The 27473-nt window shown below is 42.2% G+C and overlaps 1 protein-coding gene and 1 long non-coding RNA gene across 3 annotated transcripts in view; one reads left to right on the top strand and one right to left on the bottom strand.

Moving 5' to 3' along the window:
* The window catches only part of CPA6 (carboxypeptidase A6), a 294614-nt gene that overhangs the window by 103359 nt on the left and 163782 nt on the right, over nucleotides 1-27473 (top strand). The gene's annotated exons all lie outside the window — the stretch shown is intronic.
* The window catches only part of LOC133260508 (uncharacterized), a 179788-nt gene continuing 161392 nt past the window's right edge, over nucleotides 9078-27473 (bottom strand). Inside the window, exon 6 of the long non-coding RNA XR_009740839.1 lies at nucleotides 9078-11587. This is a non-coding gene — a long non-coding RNA (uncharacterized LOC133260508). The remainder of the gene's footprint in view (nucleotides 11588-27473) is intronic.

Raw genomic sequence — 27473 nt, 5'->3', positions numbered from 1 at the left:
CAGTGGAATAACTGGACCTCAAGCCCAGGTCTTTCTGGAGTCTAAAGCTCATACTCAAACTGTATTGCCTGTATCCTTGAAAATCACTGCTGTAGCAAATCGGGCCCCACTGACGATTCTCAAACAAGAATGGTAAATAAAAACAGACCCATAGAAAAAAGTGTACATGCAAGGCTATAAAGAAGCAAGAAGAGACGAACAATAAAAATGTTAATGAATTTAGACTCATTATTTAGGCAGTGAGAAACCATGGGTATATATGATTAATTTTAAAGGACTTCTTTTTAATTTTAAAAATATTTTCAAAACAGCTTTGTACAAACTGTATTTTCCATCTTTTCAGTCCCAATATCTGGAGATACTTATCCTGTTTCTTGAGAGATCTGTTCCTGTGCCTTTTTTTTTTCATTCTCTTGGTGTCATACTATTCAATTTCAGCAGTGGAAATTGAGGTCAGAAAATAGGAAATTACAACTGCATATAGAGAATCAGTCATGTAAGGTCCTGAAGATCTCAGTTGCACACAGATATGCCTATTAAGGAGCCCAGAAGGGGAAAGTAATGGAATAAACCTTAGCACACTTTGAACCTGAATTGTGTTCTGCTGTTGTGTTTTGTTTTCCTGAGCAGAAATAAAAATCTTGTAGAACAAAGCCACAAGATTGGTACTGACAGTCTACGTGACCTTTAAAAGTGAAACCTTTGCTGGTATTTTTGGGAGAAGAATAAGCAGTTTTTTACTTCAGAAGTAAGAAAATAAGTTGTTTAGGATTTATTGTGTTACTGAAACCATTTTATTTTCACCTTTCCTGGACAGCATGGTAATGTTGATCTCTTTTGGTTTAGGATACAGTAAACCAAGTATTTATGTATATATGTTCCTTTCCTAGCCTTTGACATGTTCAACTAGCTCTTCAATCAGATGAGCCATAATTACCCAACTGTAACCAAAGTAATACTATTTCCTGATATTACAGCTAGTATTACATCCTACTAGCTAGGTGAGAGGATCATCTGCCCTGGGTGTCTTGCTCTGGCTCCCCTCCAACTGTATCTCCATCCTCCTCAAAGTGTACCCTTTTTCCATGGACTGTTTTGGGAATCCAGAGCCTTGGAATCCATGCCCAAACAGCCTCCTTCCCACCTCCAGGGCCCACATAAGATTTGCCAGCTCCAGACCCAAATGGTAAGAGAGGCAGGTATTTGTGCTGGCTGCTCTTGGAGCATGGATATGCAGACTGGGGTATCCACAAGCCAGGAGTAGGAGAAGGCTGCATGTTAGCAGCCAACACTCTCTTGTGCTCCTACGTCTGGGCCCAGCACCCCCTGGAATCTAATTTGTAAATTTCAATCTGGATTTCCAGACTGTTAGAAAGGTATGCCACTCAACCTGGGAGGATAGAACATTTTATTATCTTTTCATCTTGATTTACATCTTTTAGTATTTACTTGCTTGGCATGGGGTCTCCTTTAGACTCTTGGCTGAGGCCCATCAAAAGTTAGGGGTCTGGGTTGACACCTGACTCAAAACCGTTGAATGTGATTCTCTCACCTGGGGTATGGAGTTGGGTACAACCATCTTAGCTTCTGCAGACCACTTAAGCTGAGAACATGCTGATGTAGGAACTGAGTGCTATCAATGGTAGGGCCAACAAGCATAGTCCACAGACTTTTGGAATGAGACCTTAGAAGCACCTTAGTTCCTGTACTATCCAAGCCTTGGTTGCTCATCTTCTTAAATTCTATAGACAACCCAGTATCTTCCCTGTAAAGTTCCTTGCTGCCTCCTTACTTTGAAAAGGGTGTCCATTACTTCCATCTCATAACCTATGTTTCTACATGGACAGTGGGTCTTAATGAATTCATTGCTTAATAGCCTAAAACATGATGTGGGAACATAGGCTGATGAACAGGCTTTCAAGCTTGTTCATAAAAATTGCACCCACTACATCAAGCAGTTCGAAGAGGCTGGTCAGATAGCTCTTATAACTGGCTAATAATAGACTAAAAGAGTTCTACTATCCAGACTTAACCGAATCTTCTGTACCTACCTGTTGTAACTGAAGAATGATCTTTACTGGTGTTTGCTGATGGCTTCATCTCTGTTTTGTATTTGCTTTGAGGTTTAGAGCTTTGTTCTCTGGGGCAGTGTACTATATACATTGGGTTTTATTTCTCAGGTTCTGAATAGAGAACTCTTCATAGGAAGGGCAGATAGTAGGAACCTGCCTGTCCCTTTTCTGGAGAGTGTTAGGGGCTCCACCAAGAGCCACCAGCCTCACGAGCCCCTTTCCCAGAGGAGAGCCTTTTGACGGCACCAGTTCTTTTTCCTCCCATCATGCTTTCTCTTCAGTATAATTCGGCTCTAATTGAGAATGTCAAGAAACTGATTTTTTGGAAGATATATGGAGGAGAGGAGAGATGTGCTTCTGTATTACTGACACCAAATAACTCTCCAAGGTGCTGGCTGTGGAGCATTGTGTTACCTTGAGACACATATTAAAGTAACACAACAACAAAGTACTTTACCATAAGGACCAAATCAGCAATAAATCATTAGGTGCAGGAGTAATATTCACTTCTTTTGAGTAGCTATGTAGTCACAATCTCATATTTTTAGAGCTGTATCATGAGTAGTAACTTTGTTCCTACCCAGAGATGAATGCTAGAACCAGAGATGGAGATAGAATTGGGATGGACTGCCCACAGCAAGTTGTTGGCTTGCAAACTCCTCATGCATTATATGTAGATTAAATTCCCCCTCATCTTACAAAGTTGGGTTTCCCGGGTGGCACAGTGGTAAAGAATCTGCCTTGCAATGCAGAAGATGTGAGTCTGATCACTGGGTCAGGAAGATTCCCTGGAGAAGGAAATGGCAACCCACTCCAGTGCTATTGCCTGGGAAAGCTCAAGGACAGAGGAGCCTGGTGGGCTACAGTTCAAGGGGTCACAAAAGAGCTGGATATGACTCAGCAACTAAACAACAACATCCTACAAGAGGAAATAGAAGCCATCAAGAGCTCCCATTCTCACATGCTACCCTCCTAAAGTTGCCCACAATCCCAGCCATCCTCTGAAAGGAAAGAGTGGAACTCCTCTGCCTTGACTCCAACTAATTGCCTCCTCCAACTCCCACCCCCAAAATCATTGTCTGAGGAAGTTGCAGTGACCCATAGGGATGATATCCAAGATGGTGATGCAGTGCTGAAGGATATACCCATGTGTGCGTGTGTGCATGCGTGCTAAGTCACTTCTGTGAGACTCTACGGACTGTAGCCCACCAGGCTCCTTTGTCCATGGGATTCTCCAGACAAGAATACTGGAGTGGATTGCCATTGCCTTCTCCAGAGGATCTTCCCAATGCAGGGATCAAACCCGGTTTGCCCTCATTACAGGCAGATTCTTTACCATCTGAGCCACCAGAGAAGGCCCTCCCTTCTTGGGGGGCAACCACTACCAGAAAAGTTAAATCTCAGGGCTCTGACAGCAGATATTCTCCTCCAGGGGATCTTCCCAACCCAGGGATTGAACCCATGTCTCTTCTATCTCCTGCAATGGCAGGCAGGTTCTTTACCACCAGCACAGCCTGGGAAGCCAACTCTACCCATACAGAGGAACATTTTATTCAACCATAAAAAGGAATGAAATTCTGGCACATGCTACAGAATGGGTGAAACCTGAATACATTTCACTGAGTAAAATGCCAGACATAAAAAGATAATATCATATGATTCCTCTCAAATGAGATTCCCAGGGTCATCAGATCCAGAGACAGAAAGTAGGATGGTGGCTGCCAGGGCCTGGGGAGGCGGGAGATGTGGGGAGTTGGTGTTTGTTCTCTCTGCCCCTGTGTGCTCTGTTTCAGGTTTCCCATCTCTCAGGAATTTTTAGAACATACTCTCTGAGCTGTGTAATCGACACCTGTAGCATTCACCCCAGATTCTCCTGTGCTGTAACAAAGGAGTCTTCATGTTGGGATGGGTCATAAGTTATGTGACATGTACTTGGAGCCCAAGGGTTTATCAGATGCTTGAGCCTTGAGGAGTCCAGCTTGGGGACCAGCCTCTCCCACGGTGGGCTACAGAAACTGTAGGGGCAGGATGCTTCCTGCTGCATGAAAAGGGTAACTTTTGAAAAAAATTCCCTTACTGCACTCGGATCAGATCATTCCTGTGCTTAGAACTCTCTGATGACTTCATCTCTGGCTCAGATTAGAAGCCAAAATCTTTACAATGGCCTTCAAGGCCCTGCCTCTCAGATGCCTCCTTCTGGTGCCCACGACTCACTTCTGCCAGTCACACCAGGCTCCTCCTAACTCCTTAATCCCCAAGCATGCTTCCATGCCTCAGCCTTTGCATTTGGCCTCCCTTTGCCTGGAACATTCCTTCCATAGGAATCCACGTGGCTTTCTTGCTAGTGTTGCCTCCTCAAATACACCTTCCTTGACCACCATATTTTTAAACATTTATTTATTCATATAGGCTGCTTTGGGTCTTCGTTGCCTCATGCAGGATCTTTCCTTGCAGTGCATAGACTCTCTAGTCATGACACATGGGCTTAGTTGCACTGTAGCAGGTGGAGTCTTAGTTCCCCACCTAGGGATTGACCCTGCACCCCTTGCCTTGCAAGGCAGATTCTTAAGCACTGGACCATCAGGCAAATCCCTGACTGTCATATGTAAAATTCAACAACCCTCCTCTGGCACTTGGTAGAACCCTCCCCTGCCTTCTGGTCTCCATAGTGGCCCTCACCATCCACAGACTGTATGGTTTACTTATGTATTAAGTATGAATGGTTCCTCCCTGATGGAGGTCAGAGATTTTTGAATTTTTGACCATTTCTGTTTCCTCTTTGCTTAGAACAGTGTGTGGTGTGTTGTACACACTCAGTGAATATTTGAATAAATTACTAAATAAAAGAATGAACTAGTGTTTGCTCCCTAGAATGGTTAGAAGTCATATTGCTGCACAAAATGCTCTCTCTTTAGAATGGAATTATAAATGGAATCTGTACAGGTCCACAGTGATTCCAGAATTCTGTGACAACCAGGGTATGTTAATCCAGATTACTGACAATAGTAATAATGTCAAAATCATTAGACCTTCAAGTGAACCATAACGCAAAATAAACCCAACTTTCCCAGGAAACCCACATGCTCTGGGAAATTAATGGAATCGAGTCTCCTTATCAACTGCAACTCTCCAATGATACAAACTCTGAAGTTTGGCATTTTCTTTTGCAAATAAATAAGGTCAGGAGAGGACAGGAAAATTTGCATTATTACAAGTCATTGAAACTGCAGTTTTTAACCCTTGTCACCTGCCCAACTCTACACTGACAGTAAGATCATTTATTCCTCCCCAGTGGGGGCTTCCCTGGTGGCTCAGTGGTAAAGAATTCTCCTACTAATGCAGGAGACTTGGGAAATAAGGATTTGATCTTTGGGGACAGAAAGGTCCCCTGGAGAAGGAAATGATAACCTACTCCAGTATTCTTACCTGGGAAATCCCATGGACAGAGGAACCTGGCTACAGTTCATGGGGTCACAAAAGAGTCAGACACAGCTGAGTGACTAAACAACAAACCCCTGTAGTAGATGGAATATTCTTCAGAGAAACCTGAGGCTCAGAAGTCATTTTCCCAAATTTATTCTGCCATGTGATTCAAACTTAGGTTTTCTAAATCTACCATCCAAAGCCTTCCCATCACACTACACTGCCTCCAAAGATAATAAAATCATACCATTTGGGATTTGTTTTTGCTGACCCTGAACTAGATTTGAAATGACCAAGCCTCTACAACAACTTTCTACCTGTATTACTAAAACACTGACTACAGCGATGAAACTTTTCCACAGCAGAAGGAAATGATATTTCAAAGGCTCTTATCTTTTCCAATTCATGTTTTGAAGATCATCTTGGCTTATCACTGGGGGAAATCTCTAAGTAATAAAAGAAATGCAATGAAAAAGAAAGGCAATGTATCATAAAATGTGCTTTGCATCTTGATAGCAATGTGATTTATTTATTACTGATGATAAATGTGAGAATAAATTGTTTTTGTGGAATTCATGAATAAGACAGTTTTGGTAAAGTGAAGTCTTGCTTCTAGCATTCAGCCGGTTGAATACTTTGTTGAAAAGTAGAGTAAGGACCTTGGGGCAGTTTTGCAAATATAATTAGGTTTGCAGCTTATTAAAATGTAGATTCAAACTTCCCCAATATATAATATATTTTGAATAATAATACAGATGCCAGGAGACTCTCTGAATGAGACTGGGAAAAAAAGTGATAATCTTTTTTTTTAGTGTGCATCAGAGAAAAAAATTATCTATCTTAGAACAGCCATTGTAACTTAATCTATTCCATTTTTTCCCCAAGATAAACTATATCCAAAATGAGCCCAGTTAATTCTAACTGAAATAAATAGGTTGGTATATTCCTTTCCCATGTTAGGTAGTGCCCAGTTATACATATGTATCACATTGTTTTGTATCTTAATTAACAATATCCTTAGTTTGAGTGATGACTGGCAGCCATAATTTAATTAGGAGAATCTCAGCATCCCCTGATAACTGATATAATCTGAATTTGAACTCTATTATATGTCTGCTTCCATTTGGTATGGAGATTCCTGGCCAATTAAGAGCAAAAAGTAAAATCTGTATGTGTGTGTGTCTGTGTGTACGCGTGCGCTGAATTGTTTCAGTCGTGTCCAACTATTTGCGACCCCATGGACTATGGTCTGCCAAGCTCCTCTGTCCATGGAATTTTCCAGGCAAGAATACTGGAGTGGGTTGCCATGCCCTCCTCTAGGGGATCTTCCCAACCCAGGGATCGAATTCATATGTCTACTGCATTGGCAGGCTGGTTCTTTACTACTAGCACCGCCTGGGAAGCCCAAAGCCTGTATATTTGAAACCTACAAAGTGAGGGTGTAAGGAGTGCAAGAAAGGAGAGGAAGGTAGAGACCTATTGGGATAGTGTTTTGCAGATCGTGCTAAGATTTTTTTAGAAGAATTTTCTCTCTTTGTGAGTGGAAAGGTACTGAAGAGTTTTAAGCAAGGAAAGATGGGATGCTGTTTGCATTTTCCTTTAAATTGGTTTACCTGCCTTGTGGGGAAGCAGGGGAGCAAGATGGTAGCAGAGACTCCAGTCATGAGGCTGGGAAAGTGGGCCACGCAGGAGAGAGGAGGGAGGGAAAAGCAGTGGAGATGAAGAAAGTGAGGAAGAATCAAGATCTGTAAGAGAAGTGGAATGAACTAGATGTGGTAATGGGTTGAACGTTGGGTTAAAGGAGAAGGAAGTTTCAAAGACAAGGTCATGGCTCCTGACTTTGTCTTGGTGCCTTGACTTACAGTAGAGAGTTGGATGTTTTATTTAACAAATAGGATAAGTGGATTTGAGGGAAAGATTAACTTTGCTGTTGGATATTATAGTTGAGATGTCTGGGAAACACCCAGGAAGAGATAATAAGTTAGATCTACAGTCAGAGAAGTGAGCAGGAACTGCGAAGAAAGGTTTGATGCAGAGATAAATTTTTTTGGGGGGTGGTTATCAACGGAGAAGGGAATGGCTACCCACTCCTGCATTCTTGCCTGGAGAATCCCATGGACAGAGGAGTCTGGTGGGCTGCAGTCCCTGGGTTGCAGAGTCAGACAGGATTGAGCGACCAATACTTTCACTTCACCTATCAGATATACAGATGCTTCAAAGTCATAGGATTAGGTGAGATTGTCAAGGGAAAGAGTCTTAGGGTGAAAAGGGAATGAGACCCTGAGAAAGGATGTTTAGAGGCTGGTACAGGAGGAGGATCCACGGGGAAAGCTGATCTCGTAAGCTACACCTCTGCTGTGATTCTTTGGGCAGATGTGTATTCCATCCCTCGCTAGGTGCTGGGCAGGCCAGCATGCACTAGAACTAATGCCTGACCTCAGGAGGCTGGCATTGCAGCCAGGGAGATGGCCAGGGAAGGAAAGCACTATGATTCAATGCTGTATGTGCAATACACAGATGTAACACACAAGCATGTACTGGCAGAGCTGTAGCATTCAGGATATGCAAGATACAATGGTGTCATCATTCTGGTTAGGGTAGGAAAAGCAGTCGGAGAGGCCTTTACAGAAAAGCTCTGTAGCTGGGTGTCACAGGATAAATAGGAGTTCTTCAGACCAACAAGGCAGGGAAGGGTTTTCATTGCAGAGGGAACAGCTAAATCAAGAAAGGGATGAGTCAGCACTGCTCTCAGGCAGTGAGAAGGACTCTGGTGTGGCTGAAAAGCCGGCCATTGAGATGGGGGAGGAAACCAGGAGAGGAGCCTGGTTACCGTGCAGTTCCACGTGTGATGGAAAGTTGTTCAAGGGGATCTTTAGAATCTGAATAGTTGCTAGCAGGCACAGGAAGTCAGTAAATGTTGATTTAATGAACACATGATCAGATTTACATTTCACAAAACCCCACTTGTGGCGGCAGAGAGAACATGGGCCTAAGGAAACAGTGGAGCAAGACCAGCAGAGCCAGCTGAGCCCTTGCTTGGACCAATGAGAGAGAGACAGGAAGGTGGACAGAGGGTCAGGGAGAGGGGACAGGGCTGCGGAAGAGCTATAGGCAGCCCGAGTGCTATCATTATCCCACCTACAGACAAAAGAAAACCAAAAGCTTTAGAACCTCCAAGATTTAAAGAAGCTTTAATTCACCAAATGTTTGCTGAAGACCTCCCATGAACCAGGGACAGGACTTGTTGAGGGATACCAGTGAACACAATGCCTCAGGTGTGCATGGAGCTTCCCTATAGCAAAGAAGTAGGACCAGTCGTCATTGCTGGGCTTCCTGGGTGGCTCAGTGGTGAATCTGCCTGCCAGTGCAGGAGCTATAAGAGACTCAGGCTTGGTTTCTGGGTCAGGAAGATTCACTGGAGAAGGCAATGGCAATCCACTCCAGTATTCTTGCCTGGGAAATCCCATGGACAGAGGAGCCTGGTGGGCTACAGTCCATGGGGTCGCAAAATAGCTGGACATGACTTAGCAACTAAATAACAACATACCTAGTGGTAAGAGGTGGAGAGACGCATGGTAGGTGTAGAAGGTGGGGTAGTATTCTTTATTTTGTTGGTTTTATATTTGAGAGGAAAGGACAAGAGAGCATCACATTGCCTCAGTTTCCCCAACTCAATCCTCAAGACCAAACTGCTTGGAGATACTTTGCATGAATCCAGAGATCCAGGCACAGGGGCCTGTCTATTTGGTTCTGGCACACTATTCTTGACCATTAAGGCCATCTTTAAAATCCCAAGGGCTATAGGCCCAAACAGAACCTCATTGTTATAGGACATGTGACCGCTTTACAAAGAGCCTCATTTCTATTCTCACTCAGCCCTCCCGAAACTCCGTTCCTTAGTGAGGATGATCAGGTGTTGGGAAGGTGAAGCAACTGAGCCAAGCCTTGAATCCATCTTGATGACCTGGATTCAAGGGCGCTTGTCACCTCCACATTGGTAAGGTCAGGTTTACAACTGGGCGTCGGTTGTTATGATCACATCACCTCCTGGTTCTTCATCCTCCTGTGAGTTCTTTGTCATGATATGTGCTCCACAAGTATTTATAAATCACGTAGATTTGAGGTTAATCAGTCATCACTGCATCAATCCATGTTTCCTGCTCCCTGGCAGCTGTGGGGATATTGGAAGGCAGAAGAATGGGGTACTGAAAATAGAAATGTCTCAGACAGAAACCACTTCAACAATGTTTATTTAGAGTTGCAGTTTTCATGGGGAGGTAGAATGGCTTCTGAAGTCAGGGTTGGAGGTGGGAAGCAGCTACAGCTCTGGTAGATCTGGGCTAGGTAAGCAAGGACATCCAGCCTGCCCTTTCACCTCCAGAGTTCTTTTCTCACCCAACTCCATGCATAGTCCAGCAGAGGAGGCAAAAATAAAAAGCAGTAATAATAATTCCTCCAATCGCCCGCCTTGTGTGCCTCTCTGTTTCCACGGACACTCAAAGGAGTTGGATTCCAACACACACCAAAACCCATAAGCCTATGGTAATATGAAGACCAAGTGTTTTACATCCAGGAAGGGAGATGGACAAGAAATAACCTCAGGGAAAGCAGAGCTAAGGATGAACTCATGGAAGGATTCTGTACAAAAATATATTGTATTTAAAAAAGAAATTCTGTCTTTGCCACCATCCCTCCTCAGGGCTGTGTCTTCTGACTCACACAGTGTGACTGTTTTAAAGTCAAGGATTGCAGGGATTAAACGTAGCTTTTTACTGATGCCATTACAGTCACACATTCCCAGATGAGCTCGTCCTCCTCTTTTGAATGGGCATCAGAGTCAGCCTATGTGATCCCCCTTAAGGTGGAGATAGAGAAGCTGGTTCACTTTCTTTTTCTTCAGGAACCCTGATTAATGCAAAACAAAAGATTGCAGCAGACTAAAATGTTACATTTAAGCAGTTTGAGTAAGGAAGGACTTGAAATGTCTTTTGTGGCCAACCATAATGAGGTTTTAGAATTACTCTCAAAGGGGAACTATATCCTCATATCCTTCCATCAAACTCCGTGTCTCCTGACTCCTGTTACGTATTTCACAGTAGGCATCCTTTCTGTCCATCTCATTAGAGCCACTGAAATCGCAGAAACCATGCTAATGCTAGAGTCAGAACCCTGTTATCAGAGATGTGACTGCTATTCTACTTGGATGATAACAGCTCAAAGACTTGCATGTGCCTTTTTCTCCTATATCTAATTTTATAAAGTAGAAGCATCTTAGTGCTTTGCTTTTTAGAATGAGCAAATTGTATCACTGCAATGAGAATTCCCACCACAACAAAGAAACCCTCAGGCACATTGAAAGACTGCAGGGTTGAAACACTGCAGACCATTGCTGGTGTTGGAGAGACTAAATAACTCTCTCCCATTGTGTAACTTGACAATTTGCAGAGAATGCCTCCATGCTCCCTAATTTGATCCAACTGACTGTGCTACAATGTAGGGCAACATTAACCATGTCTTACAGAAAGATCACAGAGGTGAAGTCATTCACCTCGAGTCTCACAGCTAGTGATGGGAAAGCCAGGACTAGAATTTTAAAGTGCAGAAGAGGAAGTTGAGGTGTATCTGGGCTCCTATTGCTGTGAGCCCTCCAGGCCTGGGGTAACGTAGAAAAGGAAGAGGCCAGCATAGACATGTCAGAATAATATGATTCCCACAGAGCTCTGATCCTAGCCTTACTCAGAGAAGGATATCGTCAAAAAGATTACATAAATTGGCACCCACCCTGTACCAAACCCTCTTCATCAACTGCCTTCAATCCTCTTCCAACCCATATCATATTACAAAAGGTAGAGGGGTGTGGCTCGGGGCAGGAGGGAAGCCAGTAGGAGGGCTGAGGTCTCTGATGTTTGTCAATCAGGGGCCCTAGCCTCCTTCATCGGAGAAGGCGATGGCACCCCACTCCAGTCCTCTTGCCTGGAAAATCCCATGGACAGAGGAGCCTGGTAGGCTGCAGTCCATGGGGTCGTGAAGAGTCAGACACCACTGAAGCGACTTAGCAGCAGCAGCAGCAGCAGCCTCCTTCATATTCTGTGCTGCAGAATACAAATAAAGCCATTTGAATTCCAGAAATTCCCCACTATTCCAAATTTCCAGACTTCAATAACATTTTAGATCTGTGTTTCTTCCCAAGATCTGGCCATTCATAAAGCAAAAAGCCTACATCATATAGATTTTATCCATCGAATGGGGAAAGTTAAGTACCTAGTAAGAAGACACTAAAGTGCAGCCTGAACAGGTGGCACTGCAGAGTCAAGGCCTTTATAGAATCACAAAGCCATTAAGCTTCATGTAAATTCCTTTTGGGGAGACAAAAGAAATACAGTTTAGTTTTTGCCTTTGAAAGAGCTGACAATCCTTTGATTCTTCAGCTTTTGTGTGGTTAATTTTAGACTGCTAATATTAACATCCCCTCACTGATTATTCTTAATTAAACTTACTCCTGAGTCACTGTTAAATGCCAAAATGTCTGTATCCTCAGAATATTCTTCCAGAAGGCTTTGGCTTGTAGGAGCCTGTAAAAATATTCTCCACTCCCACTCCTATAGTTTGTGCCTCATGTGCATGGACATTAAAAACTGCCAAATCAGCACTGCCACCCACGCTCCACCCCCTGAGCATCCCACTAATCCTGGGTGCAATCTAGGAAAGGCAGTTGTCAAGAGATTGGAAAGAAAGTGCACGTGGGATTGAGTCTTGGTTTATACACACAAACATTGTGTATTTCCTCATCGTGAAGTAGTCATGTGTTTTTACGGTACCTCCACCGCCATCACCACCATCTTCCCATCATCATCTGCAGGAGTGAGCCTAGATAACATGAAGAATACATTCTTCTTCCACCATGATTGGTTCAAGGATGAGCTTAGCATCTTAATGATCCAAATCTGTAGGACTCTTTCCTTTCAGTAGTTGAAAAGGAAAAGCAAGCCCTTCTTGGTAACAGTGTGGTGTATGGATGTGAGACCTGGGCCTGCTGCAACCATTTTGTGACAGTGAGTAAAGGGGGCTTGGGTGAACAAAGTTAAGAGAATTGTGGAGAAATCAAGCTGGAGCCCTGATCAAACTCTGCTGACTTATTGCCAGACTTTTCATTGATAAGCAAATAATTTCCCATAGGATTTAGTTCATTGTAAGATGGATTGTCTGTTATTTGAAACCAAAAGCATCTTAACTGAGGTGTTAATTACACAATCATATTTCTTAACCCCTGACTGAAGTGTTCCAGAATTGGTTACATTTATAGAGCCAGATAGTGAGAATGCAAACTAGTACAGCCTCTATGGAGAACAGTGTGGATATTCCTTAAAAAACTGGAAATAGAACTGCCTTATGATCCAGCAATCTCACTGCTGGGCATACACACTGAGGAAACCAGAAGGGAAAGAGACACGTGTACCCCAATGTTCATCACAGCACTGTTTATAATAGCCAGGACATGGAAGCAACCTAGATGTCCATCAGCAGATGAATGGATAAGAAAGCTGTGGTACATATACACAATGGAGTATTACTCAGCCATTAAAAAGAATACATTTGAATCAGTTCTAATGAGGTGGATGAAACTGGAGCCTATTATACAGAGTGAAGTAAGCCAGAAGGAAAAACACCAATACAGTATACTAACGCATATATATGGAATTTAGAAAGATGGTAACAATAACCCTGTGTACGAGACAGCAAAAGAGACACTGATGTATAGAACAGTCTTATGGACTCTGTGGGAGAGGGAGAGGGTGGGAAGATTTGGGAGAATGGCATTGAAACATGTAAAATATCATGTATGAAACGAGATGCCAGTCCAGGTTCGATGCACGATACTGGATGCTTGGGGCTAGTGCACTGGGACGACCCAGAGGGATGGTATGGGGAGGGAGGAGGGAGGAGGGTTCAGGATGGGGAACACAGGTATACCTGTGGCGGATTCATTCTGATATTTGGCAAAACTAATACAATTATGTAAAGTTTAAAAATAAAATAAAATTTAAAAAAAAAAGAAAAAAAGTTCAAAAAAAAATTCAAGACTTGCACTTCTGATGTTCTTCTAACTTTGTTGAGATATAATTGACATGTTAAATTTGTGTAAGCTGCCATCTATGGGGTCACACAGAGTCAGACATGACTGAAGCGAGTTAGCAGCAGCAGCAAGGCATAATGTGAATATGCCTTAAATATGTGATATCATATTTATATATCATAATGATATGATATAATGTGATATCATCACAATATGATAATGTGAAATGTTTACCATGATAGAGCTAGTTAAACACATCCCTTACCTCATAAATTACAATTTTGTTGTTGTTGTTGTTATGGGTGGGAAGAACATTAAAGTTCTGTTCTCTCAGTAACTTGTAAGTATACAGTACAATATTATTATCTATAGTCACCTAGAGCTGTGCACTAGATTCCCAGATCCCAGAGATCTTGTACACTTTGTCCTGAATCTCCCATGCCCCCCACCCCTCAGCCCTTGGCAACCACCATTCCACTTGCTATTTCTATGAGTTTGGCTTTTTTAGTTTCCATTCACAAGTGAGGTCATATAGTACTTGTCTTTCCCTGTCTGGCTTATTTCACTTAGCGTGATGCTCTCTGGGTCAATTCACATTGTGGCAAATGGCAAGATTTCCTTCTTTCTTAGGGCTGAATACTACTCCATTGCATCTTCATACCACATTTTCTTTGTCCATTCATCCAGCACTGGACACTTGGGTTATTTCCACATCTTGGCTATTGTGAATGATGCTGCAATGAACTTATGAGTTTGCCCTCTCAATCCCACGTTCTGTATTAATTGTATATATACAAAGCAATAAACACACTCACCTCCAAAGATATAAAGACCAATCCCTTTCCACAATATGAGAATGTTTCCCAGTTAAAAAGCATTCCCAAACAAAATTGACATCATAAAAAAACAAAAAAACAAAAACTCCAAATTTCCAAACCGAGGAATACATTTGGCAAGAATGTAAACAGATCTTGCTGTGTTTTTCCCGTTTCATTGACTATATCTCCCAGTTCGGTTCCCAGTAATTTCAGTCAATTCTTGTTTTTGATTAACAAATTAAAGTCTAATTTAGAAAACTGGCTCATAGCTTCCAAGGGAAATTTGCCACAGCTTTCTATAACTGCTTCATCCCAGTAGTGCACCAGAAGGAAAAAATACTTCTGCATGTCAAATTTCTAATAAGTGTTCTTCAAATCTCTTGTAGAATTAAAGCCTCATTAAAAGCCAGTGCCCATGTTTTGCTGATCAGCGGGGCGGACACTAGATTGGCTCTCTCAGCACCTCCTGCAGCCTCTGCTTGTGTGTCTTTCTGGCCAGCAAAGGCTACAAAAACCTAAGCTCCCTTGGTTCCATATGTGATTTGAGTTGCATTTGACCCTGACTCAGATTTAGAGCTGAGGTGTGTGGAGAGAGACACTGTGATAAAAAACCAGCATTGTATGTATGAGGTGTGTCTTGTGGCATAGTAGCAGGGCTGTTCTCTCCCCAGCTCTCCTGCCTCATACGATTTCTACTGAACTCTCAAATCCTAAGGTTACAAACAGAATGAAGTAATAACTAGGAAAAGAGAAAGTCTGGCCAACAGCTTCTGGGAAATCCAAATCCTATTTACAACATTTTACTATTCTCTAAACATTCTTTGCCCTAGTTAGGAGAAATGCGTATCGGGGTTTTAAATACTAACCATATGTTGTGTGTGTGCATGCGTGTGTACATGCCTGTGCTCAGTTGCGTCTGACTCTTTGTGACTGCCTAGACTTTAGTCAGGCTCCTCTGTCCATGGGATTTTTCAGACAAGAATACTGGAGCAAGTTGCCATTTCCCACCATTTGCCAATCCAGAGATCGAACCTGCATCTCCTGCATTGACAGGTGTATTCTTTACTATTGAGCCACCTGGGAAGCCCCAACCATATGTTAATGTATTCTAAATTTTCGTTTCTGACCTCAGCTCCCTGTCAAACCCCAAATTCATATAATCCAACTGACTCATCACCTTATCCAATGCCTGATAGGATCTCAAATATAGCATGTCCAGAAAGAAAAAGGAGCTTGATCTTTCCACCAAACCTGCCTCCGGTCTTCTCAGTCTCAGCTAATGGCCAAAACGTAGTGGTCATCTGTGATTGTTCTCTAATTCTGCTTTGGTTATATATAAACTCAGCAGTGAGTTCTGTGGTCTCTACCTCTAGTCTAACCTGGATCTAGCCTCTCTCTTCCCCTTTGTAAGCCAATTCTGTCCTTCTTGTTTAGTCACTAAGTCCTGTCTGACTCTTTGCAACCCCATGGACTGCAGCACACCAGGTTTCCCTGTCCTTCACCATCTCCTCGAGCTTGCTCAAACTCATGTCCACTGAGTCAGTGATGCCATCCAACCATCTCATCCTCTGTCACCCCCTTCTCCTCCTGCCTTCAATCTTTCTTAGCATCAGGGTCTTTTCCAAAGAGTCAGCTCTTTGCATCAGGTGGCCAAAGTATTGGAGCTGCAGCTTCAGCTTCAGTCCTTCCAATGAGTATTCAGGTTTGCATTCCTTTAGGATTGACTGGTTTGATCTCCTTGCTGTCTAAGGGACTCTCAAGAGTCTTTTTCAATACCACAGTTCAAAAGCATCAGTATTCTTTGGTGTGCAGCCTTCTTTATGATGCAACCCTTGCATATGTACATGACTACCGGAAAAACCATTGCTTTGACTATACAGACCTTGTCTGCAACGTGACGTCTCTGCTTTTTAATACACAAAGTTTGTCATAGCTTTTTTTTCCCAAGGAGCAGGCGTCTTTTAATTTCATGGCTACAGCCACCTTGGGACTTGCATGGATAGATACCTGTTGAATGAATGGTTTGTTCTCTGTTGTGGTAAAAGTTTTCTCTGACTGAGTCCTATTCAATATCACAAGAACTTGTCAAATAATTATTTGACAATAATACACAAAAGTCCTTGAGACATAATAAAGATAATATTTTACTGTAAGAAAAAAAGAACTTCATGGTAGGGTTACATTTCATTGCTTTTTCCCTCTCCAACCTGTGCTAATAAGAGAGCAGGGAATTTTCAAACCACACAATGGAAGCCAATTTCAGAAATTTAAAAGCAGTTTACACAAAGCCAATTTCAATTCAGCAAATATTTCTTGATCAGCCATTACATATGAGATGTCAGGGTAGGCATTCAACCTCTTGAGAAATTGTCTGCTACAAAGTGAAATACAAGAGTAAGGCTTTTGAAGATTATGTTTTTCATTTCTCTCTCGGGAAAATAACTGTAGCAACAACAAAAAGAAGGTCGTCACTTCTGCCTAATGTTGATCCAAGAGTGAAGTCTAAATGTTCATGTTCTAGGCAAACTGCCACAGGGAGCTTCTTCATGTTCTGAGTACTTTATATTGCAACTATAAACTATGACCAAAGAAGGGAGACTCCATTTAGCTCTCTTGAGTATTCTCTGCCAAGTTGCCTCTTATTTATTGCTTTTTAATGAAATTTTTCATGTGCATCAAAACACAATCTTTCAACAAGGGAAATACAGCTCTGAGACCTCTCTAATATAGAATCTACATGTGAACATTAATTTTTCTAGATGGGATTACTTAATAGACTTCTTTGTCCTTGGGCATGAGGGGTTTTTTTTGTTGTTGTTCAATAAGTGAACAGCCTATTATTCATTCTTCCACAAGATACAAGCTTTCAGAAAATTCAGCAAATATTTTAAACTGTCCTATTTTTCTTGCAAATGAAAGATGAGTCTTAGCTATTGAGTATATCTCCCCTTTTGAAAACACACACAGTTTTTTTAAGCTGCCATCAAAATTAAACGGGTGTTTTAGAGAACGGTATTCAGGGAGGAAAGAAAGAATATCAATATGTGTTTTCCCACATGTGAAATATGTTGTTTACTATTGTGTGCATGTTAAGTCACTTCAGTTGTGTCTGATTCTATGTGACTCTCTGTAGCCAACCAGGCTCCTCTGTCCATGGGGATTCTCCAGGCAAGAATACTGGAGGGGGATGCCATGCCCTCCTCCAGGGGATATTCCCGCAGGGATCAAACCCAAGTCATATGGCTCCTGCATTGGCAGATGGGTTCTTTACCACTAGCGCCACCTGTTTACAGTTCAGTTCGGTTCAGCTGCTCAGTCGTGTCCAACTCTTTGCCACCCCATGGACCGTAGCTCACCAGGTCTCCCTGTCCATCGCCAACCCCTGGAGCCTAGTCAAACTCATGTCCATCACGTTGGTGATGCCACCCAACCATCTCATCCTCTGTTGTCCCCTTCTCTTCCTGCCTTCAATCTTTCCCAGCATCAGGGTCTTTTCTAATGAGTCAGTTCTTCGCATGAGGTGGTCAACATATTGGAGTTTCAGCTTCAGCATCAGTCCTTCCAGTGAATTTTCAGGACCAATTTCCTTTAGAATGGACTGGTTGTATCTCCTTGCAGTCCAAGGGACTCTCAAGAGTCTTTTCCAACACCACAGTTCAAAAGCATCAATTCTTCAGTGCTCAGCTTTCTTTACAGTCCAACTCTCACATCCATACATGACTACATAGCTTTGACTAGATGGACCTTTGTTGGTAAAGTCAAGTCTCTGCTTTTTAATATCCTGTCTAGGTTGGTCATAGCTTCTTCCAGGGAGCAAGTGTCTTTTCATTTCATGGCTGCAGTCACCATCTGCAGTGATTTTGGAGTGCCCAAAAATAAAGTCTGTCACTGTTGACATTGTTTTGCCATCTATTTTTCCTGAAGTGATGGGACCAGATGCCATGATCTTCGTTTTCTGAATGTTGAGTTTTAAGCCAACTTTTTCACTCTCCTCTTTCACTTTCATCAAGAGGCTCTTTAGTTCCTCTTCACTTTCTGCCGTAAGGGTGGTGTCATCTACATATCTGAGGTTATTGATATGTCTCCCGGCAATCTTGATTTCAGCCTGTCCTTCCTCCAGCCCAGCATTTCTCATGATGTACTCTGCATAGAAGTTAAATAAGCAGGGTGACAATATACAGCCTTGACGTACTCCTTTTTCTATTTGGAACCAGTCTGTTGTTCCATGTCCAGTTCTAACTGTTGCTTCCTGACCTGCATACAGATTTCTCAAGAGGCAGGTCAAGTGGTCTGGTATTCCCATCTCTTTAAGAATTTTCCACAGTTTGTGGTGATCCACACAGTCAAAGGATTTGGCATAGTCAATAAAGGAAAAGTAGGTGTTTTTCTGGAAATTTCTTGCTTTTTTGATGATCCAACGGATGTTGGCAATTCAATCTCTGGTTCCTCTGCCTTTTCTAAATCCAGCCTGAACATCTGGAAGTTCATGGTTCACATACTGTTGAAGCCTAGCTTGGAGAATTGTGAGCATTACTTTGCTAGTGTGTGAGATGAGTGTTTACTGTTAAATAACATTAAATGTAATTATTCCATTGGTTTTCCTTATATAATTCTTACAAAGAGCCATAAGTAAAATCACTGTTATTGTGCAGCATGCTTTTGGTTACAAGCAGATGACTCAAACTGGCCTACAGAATAAAGAAAAATGTTACACTATAAATTTTACGCTATATAACAGGAAGTCCGGAGGCAGAACAAGCTTGAAAGTTGGTTGATTCTCTAAGATCATTAAAGACCTGGGTTTTCTGTCTCTCTATCCAATGGTCCAAAGAATCTGATTCACCCCAAAGTTCACTCTCTTCTTAATTATGCTGCCACGGCAAGCAGGGTTACACATTGTTTATGCCCAACAACAGAATGGATCTTATTTTCCCTTAAACCTTGGAATATCAGTCCTTCCCGTAAACCTGATTGAGTCCATTTATAGCACGTGGCCATCTCCAGACCTCCAGACTAACAAAAGCTGCAAGGGATATCCAAGCTCTAATTGGCTGACAAGACTCATTCCTGATATGGGGATGGGGGTGTTTATCTGAGCAAGTCAGTTCTGTTAGGGTTTAAAGAGGGGAAATAGATTTAGGAGGGGCAATCAAAAACATCCACTACACTCATCTTATCTAATACCTTGTGAAGGGCCACATTAGAAGCCCTTTTCCACATCTGGTAAATTGCCTTTATTAAAAAACTGAACATGGGTAGCTTGTACCAATAAAGAAGCCATTACTACAAGACTATGAAATTTTCCCTCTTCATTATATATAAATCATGGTTGTAGAAAATAATGAGACTATCCATATGTGTGTTTCAGATGCCAATGAGAAGAGAGGAAATAGTCCCAAACAGAGAAACTGATCAATGATTAGATTCAAATACATGTGAAAATGTTAAGAAATAAAAACACTACCAATAACCAAAGAAAGTTAAAAATACACACAACTAAGTCATGGGTTGCTTCTGATACTTACAGTGAAACACACTTGGAAAAGCAACCTATTTCAGCCCTTTAAGTTTGAAAGGGTGAGAAAAATATTTTTCTGTAGAGGTAATAATAGTAGCTACTATGCACTGACGGAGAAAACAATGGCACCCCACTCCAGTACTCTTGCCTGGAAAACCCCATGAACAGAGGAGCCTGGTAGGCTGCAGTCCATGGGGTCACTAAGAGTCAGGCACAACTGAGCGACTTCACTTTCACTTTCACTTTCATGCATTGGAGTAGGAAATGGCAACCCACTCCAGTGTTCTTGCCTGGAGATCCCCAGGGACGGGGGAGCCTGATGGGGAGTCGGACACGACTGAAGCGACTTAGCAGCAGCAGCTATGCACTGAAAGGCTGTGAGAAGTTAGGTGTTTCTCAGACAGGTGTTTCTCTCCAGGACTATGAGTATAAGCCCATCATGGTAGGAACTGTTGTATCCATAGCACCCAGCACTGTGCCTGGCATATGCTATGCTAAGTCACTTCAGTCATGTCCGACTCTGTGTGACCCCAGAGATGGCAGCCCACCAGGCTCCCCGTCCCTGGGATTCTCCAGGCAAGAGTACTGGAGTGGGGTGCCATTGCCTTCTCCGGCCTGGCATATAACATAACTTTTAAAAAGTGTGGTCAAATGAAATTTTACAACCACAGTTGTAAAAGATGCATGTACCGCAGTGTCACTGCAGCACTATTCACAGTAGCCAGGGTGTGGAAGCAACCCAGATGTCCATCAACAGATGAGTGCATAAAGAAGTTGCAGTATGTGTGTGTGTGTATATATATATATATACACACACACACACACAATGGAATATTACTCAGCCATAAAAAGAAATGAATTTGAGTCGGTTCTGTTGAGGTGGATGAACCTAGAGTCTGTTATACAAATATCATATATTAACACATATATATGGAAGCTAGAAGAATGGTACTGATGACCCTATTTGCAGGTCAGCAGTAGAGATGCAGACATAGAGAACAGACTTGTAGACACAGTCGGGGAAGGAGAGGCTGGGAGGAATCAAGAAAGGAACTTTGAGACATATACCTTACCACATATCCTTGAAATGGATAGCCAGTGGGAATTTGCTTATAACACAGGGAGCTCAGCCTGGCACGCTGTGGAAACCTAGAGGTGGGGGAGGGAGGTTCAAGAGGGAGGGGATATATGAATACCCATGGCTGATTCATGCTGATGTAAGGCAGAAACCAGCACAACATTGTAAAGCAATTATCCTCCAATTAAAAATAAATAATTTTTTTAAAAAGAAAAAAGAAAAATTCTCACAAAAACCTTATGTGACAAAATTTTAGTGTTTCCCCAATTAAGGATCAGGTATTGTTGGCTCTAAATGTTTATACAGCTTGGTCAAGTGGAGAAGCCCAGATTGGAATCCAACCTTAGTCTTTTTTCTTCCCTGAATGAGAGGGAACTGGATCAGAAAAGATAAATTCAGTGACTTAGAGACAGGAATGAAAAACTGAATTACTGGAGTTTGTGTTCTTAATACTGGTGCATTTATTAGGTTTAGAAAAGACATGTTCCAGATACATCAGATGATAGAAGTTTATCATGCTTGCTAAGTCACTTCAATCATGCCCAGCTCTTTGCAACCCTATGGACTGTAGCCCGCCAGGCTCCTCTGTCCATGGGATTCTCCAGGCAAACAAGAAACTGGAGTGGGTGGCCCTGCCGTCCTCCAGGGGATCTGCCCGACCAGGGATCGAACCTGTGGCTCTTATGTCTCCTGCACTGGCAGGCGGGTTCTTTAACACTAGTGCCACCGGGGAAGCCCAGAAGTTTATCATAAGGAAACACAAAAGGAGGGGAACTGCTTCTAACACAGGTCCTGAAACCAAATGATCATCAGGAAGGGCTGTGTCCGGAGCTTCCTGCTTGATGACTTTGGTCACTCGGCAGTTCTGAGTCCAGTGCCCTGCTCCAGACCCTGCAAGCTAACTGATCCTCTGTTCTCTAGGTCTCAAGCGCAAACTCCCCATGACAGGATCTGACTGTGTCAGCTGATCACCTGTTGCCACTGGCGGTAGAGGGAGCCCAGCTGGGCAGGACTCACTTGTCATTCCACACTACCATCCACAGATTGTCTTTAAGTTAGGTGTCAAGTTAGGTATGGTCCCCAGGGAAGCAGTTACCAAGAAAAAGACAGCTGGAAGGGAGACTGCAGACAGGTCACACATTCTGAGGCCCCCCGAAGGCCTGCTTCAAGCCGTTTCTTCTTGAGAAACTTATTCATTCTTCCGCTCAACAGATTAGGACAGGAGAGAATATGAAGGAAGGATGAGTGAGGAACTCTCAAAGTATTAATACTGGATAAAGTGGGAAAATGCCAAAATGTAATAATAATATCAAACATCTATAATATCTGACTATGCTGCTTCTGCTGCTAAGTTGCTTCAGTTGTATCCGACTCTGTGTGACCCCATAGACAGCAGCCCACCAGGCTCCCCTGTCCCTGGGATTCTCCAGGCAAGAACACTGGAGTGGGTTGCCATTTCCTTCTCCAATGCATGAAAGTGAAAAGTGAAAGTGAAGTCGCTTAGTCGTATCCGACTCTTAGTGAGCCCATGGACTGCAGCCTACCAGGCTCCTCCGTCCATGGGATTTTTCAGGCAAGAGTACAGGAGTGGGTTGCCATTGCCTTCTCCGATATCTGACTATATGTCAGGTATTACTCTAAGCACTTGACTTGAATGCTCCTTTAACCCTACTCATTGAATAGCCCATGAATTAAGTGCAATTCTCCCCAATCCACTGAGAGAAGGACTGAGACACAGAGAAGTTAAGAACCTTGCCTAAGGCCACACAGGTGATGTTGGCAACTTGCCCTCAGAGTGCATGATGCTACTGCCCTATCAGTTAGTGGATAACTGAGCTTTGGAGAAAGAAAAAAAGAGAAAACTTACAGGTGCCAAACATTTGAGGGAAAAGAAAAACCAAAGCTGAAATGGAAAGAAAAACTGATGCATTGTAGTCTGGGAGTCAGGACTTTGAAATGGGGCCCTCAAACTGAGGATGGGGTTCTAATGCCAGCAGTGGGACAGGAATGGGGTTCTAGAAGCAAGTGTGTATAAAGCAGATAACCTCAAAGCATCTAGAAAAACTTTCCACTCAGCTGGAAGAAATTGAGGAAGGTTTTGGTCTCCTAGGGAAGTGGGTATGAGAGGTACCTCTGTAATATTTTGATTTTTATAAACATGGATTCATATACTAGCTCTGTTAACTTACAAGGAAATGTAGAGTTTGATGTAAGCATTAATTGTGAAAGGTCATGCCAGGAAACAGAGGAAAAATCTGGAGCTTCACATCTGTGTCTTTCAAAAAGAGGCTGAGGAAAAGGACTCTCAAATCATCCATTTGTTGTTGTTTAGTTGCTAAGTCATGTCTAACTCTTTTGTGACCCTATGGGTTGTAACCCACCAGGCTCCTCTGCCAGTGGGATTCTCTAGGCAAGAATACTGGAGTGGGTTGCCATTTCCTTCTCCAGGGGATCTTCCTGACCCCAGGATTAAACCCTGCATCTCCTGCATTGTCAGGCAGATTCTTTACCACTGAGCCACCTGGGAAGTCCCAAATTGACATAAACAGATGTTCTTCTATAGTTGTGGTGTGATCAAGGCATAGCAATGACTACGGCAGGCACTGAACTCAAACAATATACTCTTTGTTATTTTGCTTTGTGACAAAAGTCAGAGAAAGACAAATGCTATATGTTTTCACTTCTGTGCCTGTGTGCCTAGTTGCCCAGTCATGTCTGACTCTTTGTGACCCCATGGATTGAAGCCCACCAGGCTACTCTGTCCATGGGGATTCTTCTGGCAAGAACACTGGAATGGGTTGCCATCCGCTCTCTCCAGGGGATCTTTCTGACCCAGGGATCAAACCTGGGTCTCCTGCATTGCAACTTGTAGGAGACTTATATGTGTGACTTAAAACAAGTGAAGTGAAAGTGAAGTCGCTCAGTTGTGTCCAACTCTTTGCGACCCGTGGACTGTACCCCACCAGGCTCCTCCATCCATGGGATTCTCCAAACAACAAGACCAGTGAACAAATGAAACAGAAATAGACTCATAGATACAGAGAACAAGCTAGTGGTTATAAATGAGAGAGGTGGGGCAGAGGGGAGAAGCAAGTGAAGGGGTTTAAAAAAGACTTCTAGTTATAAATGGGTCACAGAGATACACAACACAGGGAAGACAGTCGATATTCTGTAACTTTGGTGTGTCATCTATATAAAAAATTGAATCGCTATGTTGTGCACCTGAAAATAATATAATGTAAGTCAACCATACTTCAAAAAATTTTAAATGTATATATAATTAAACTTAATTTTAAAATATAATGAAAAGGCAACTAGAAGTTCATCCCCCACTCCTGCAACAAGGACCCTGACACCCAGACTGATGGTAACAAGTTTGAGATGGGAATCTCTTTCTGAATTCTCTTCTCTAAGATTATATTCTCACTAGACATTTTTAAAATTTTTTATTAAAATGTAGTTGATTTACAATATTGTATTAGTTTCAGGTGTATAGTGAAGTGATTTAGTTATGCACATACACGCATTTTTTATATTCTCTTCCATTAAAGGTTACTGCAAGACATTGAGTGAAAGTCACTCAGTGTCATCTGACTCTTTGAGACCCCATTGGCTATACAGTCCATGGAATTCTCCAGGCAAGAATGCTGGAGTGCGTAGCCTATCACTTCTCCAGGGGATCTTCCCAGCCCAGGGATCAAACCCAGGTCTCCCACATTGCATGTGGGTTCTTTACCAGCCAAATCACAAGGGAAGCCCAAGACGTTGAGTATCTTGTGCTTGATGGCAGGTCCTTGTTGGTTATCTATTTTACATATTATAGTGTGTAGATGTTAATCCCAATCTTCTAATTTATCCCACCCTTTTCCCCTTTGGTAATCATAAATCTGTTCTCTGTGTCTGTGAGTCTATTTCTGTTTTGTAAATTAGTTCATTTGTATCCTTTTTTTTGGATCCTGCATATAAGCAGTATATTTGTCTTTCTGTTTGGCTTCACTTAGTATCTCATTAAACATTCAGTAATAGTTTCTTTTTAATTAATTTTTAATCAAAAGATAATTGCTTTACAATGTTGTATGGGTTTCTGTCATACATCAACATGAATCAGCCATAGTTATACATATGTCCCCTCCCTCTTGAACCTCCCTCCCACCTCCCAACCCATCCCACCCCTCTAGGTTATAATAGTTTTTAAATCAATTAAGTTTATTTATTCTTATTCATATGGTTGCTATGGTTCATAAGGGCTTCCTAGGTGGTGCTAGTGGTAAAGAACCTGTCTGCCAATGCAGGAGACATAAGAGACGCAGGTTCACTCCCTGGGGTCAGGAAGATCCCCTGGAGGAGGGCATAGTATACATTCCAGTATTCTTGCCTGGAGAATCCTATGGACTGAGGAACCTGGTGGGCTACAGTCCACAGGGTTGTGAAGAGTTGGACACAACTGAAGCAATTTAGCATGCACGCATGGTACATAAGAATTAGTCATCAAATTTACAACCAGACTTGATGCTAACATTACAAAAAAACCTCATTTGCCCTGTAAGACAAAGGGACAGAACATCAGTATAGCATTAGTGAATGCATACTAATAAATATTGGGAGATTACTTACCTGTTGTCTATACTACATCCTTAAACTGTAATTAAAAACATCTGTGCAATCTCTCTGGAAACTTTATATAGGCTGAGTTAGAAATCTCTGACTTACAAGTGCCCATATGTATGTGTAGCTGGTTGCCCACTCATGCTTCTAACCTTAACCCGCATTCAGACCTTTGATTCTCTCATTTTAATCCCAAGGGGCCTTAAAATGATGTTGCCACCTAGTGGTTGAAAAAAAACTGATACATTATAAAGGATTGGGAAAATCTGGAGAAGGGAAGGGCAACCTACTCCAGTATTCTTGCCTGGAGAATCCCATGGGTAGAGGAGCCTGGCAGCTACAGTCCATGGGGTCGCAAAGTCAGACATGACTGAGACACTAACACTTTCACTTTATGAAGGAAGCCTCGGTTCATCTTCTCTGATAGTTGTGCACAGCTAGTTTTCCTAATTTCAGTAGCTACTTGACTTCCTGAAACTTTCCTGTTTGTGGTCCTGAATTTTTGTTTTGCAGGTTTTGTTTAGTTGCTAAGTCATGTCTGAGTCTTTGCAACCCCATGGACTGCAGCACACACAGGCTCTCCTGCCCTTCACTATCTCTCAGAGTTTGCTCAAACTCATGTCCATTGAGTTGGTGATGCTATCTAACCATCTCATCCTCTGCTGCTCCCTTCTTTTTTTGCTTTCAGTCTTTCCCAGCATCAGGGTCTTTTCCAATGAGAAGCTCTTTGTCAGATGGCCAGAGTATTGGAACTTCAGCTTCAGCATCTGTCCTTCCAATGAATATTTAGGGTTGATTTCCTTTAGGATTGACTGGTTTGATCTCCTTGCAGTCCAAGAATTATTGTTTACCACTTTGAAAAAGACTAGCTAACGGATCTAGGGAGAATAAGCTTTCTGTTTGGTAAAACAAATGGGGCACTTGGGAGGCACTGGTCTTACATGCTGAATAAAGAGCTGTTGGGTTTTGGTTACTGGCTAGTTACCAATATAATTTATGAGCTTACAAAAAAGTATGACATTTCATGGGCTTTGTGAAATAGCTTTCCTTATTCTCTGTTCTTTGATAAGTAATCAAATGGTAATAAACACATTTCTCAAGTCACACCTGAAAATTTCTACAAGCTGAGATGAAGTGGAGTTCTTGTGGTAAAAATGACAAAACTGGGTTTGAACAATCACTTTCAGGGTTAATAATCCCAGGGGTGGTCCCCTTTTATCCTGTACTCACAGAGGAGGAACCAATTGCCGGGTTGAATTATCCATCATCTTAAAAAAAAAAAAAAAAAACTTCCCATGGCTGTAAAACAGCTACAGATTGCTTTCTTTGCACTCTTGAGGAGCTGACAGGGCCCCAGATGGAGGTGTTTTTCAGCAACCTGTCAAGCGATCCATCCCTCAAAAAACAACTGTATCATACATTGGAGTTGTTCTTTGCCAAGAATTATATTGGGTCAGGTGGGAGAGGCCAGGATATGATGAATCCAGAAAAAACAAAGGTCAGAGAAATGTATAATAGAAAAAAAAAAAAAAGAATGAAAGAAAAGGTGTAATTGCATTTAAATTCCAAAGGTCATATTCGAAGTTTTTTTTTTTTTATTGTGACTTGATTTTTTTCCCCCTTTCCTTCTACTTTTTTATTCTTTCCAGGAAAATGGACTTTATGACACAGGTATCAAGAGGTTGTTCTGTATGATGTTTTTGAGGCATACAAAAGCAAAAGCTACAAAACCCTACTGAGTAGGAGTGTGTACAACATGCTAAATTATCACTCAGCAAGCCAGGGGTCTTTTAACTCATAGGCCTAAGGAAGGTATAACAGGGTCATTTGAAAGCATAAAGTAAAAATTATGGGAAATGGACACACAGCCTTAAAGAATGACTGT

Source organism: Bos javanicus, chromosome 14, assembly GCF_032452875.1.
Source record: "Bos javanicus breed banteng chromosome 14, ARS-OSU_banteng_1.0, whole genome shotgun sequence".
Lineage (NCBI taxonomy): Eukaryota > Metazoa > Chordata > Mammalia > Artiodactyla > Bovidae > Bos > Bos javanicus.
The sequence above is the reverse complement of the archived record's forward strand: the minus strand, read 5'-3'. Positions and strand labels throughout refer to the sequence as shown.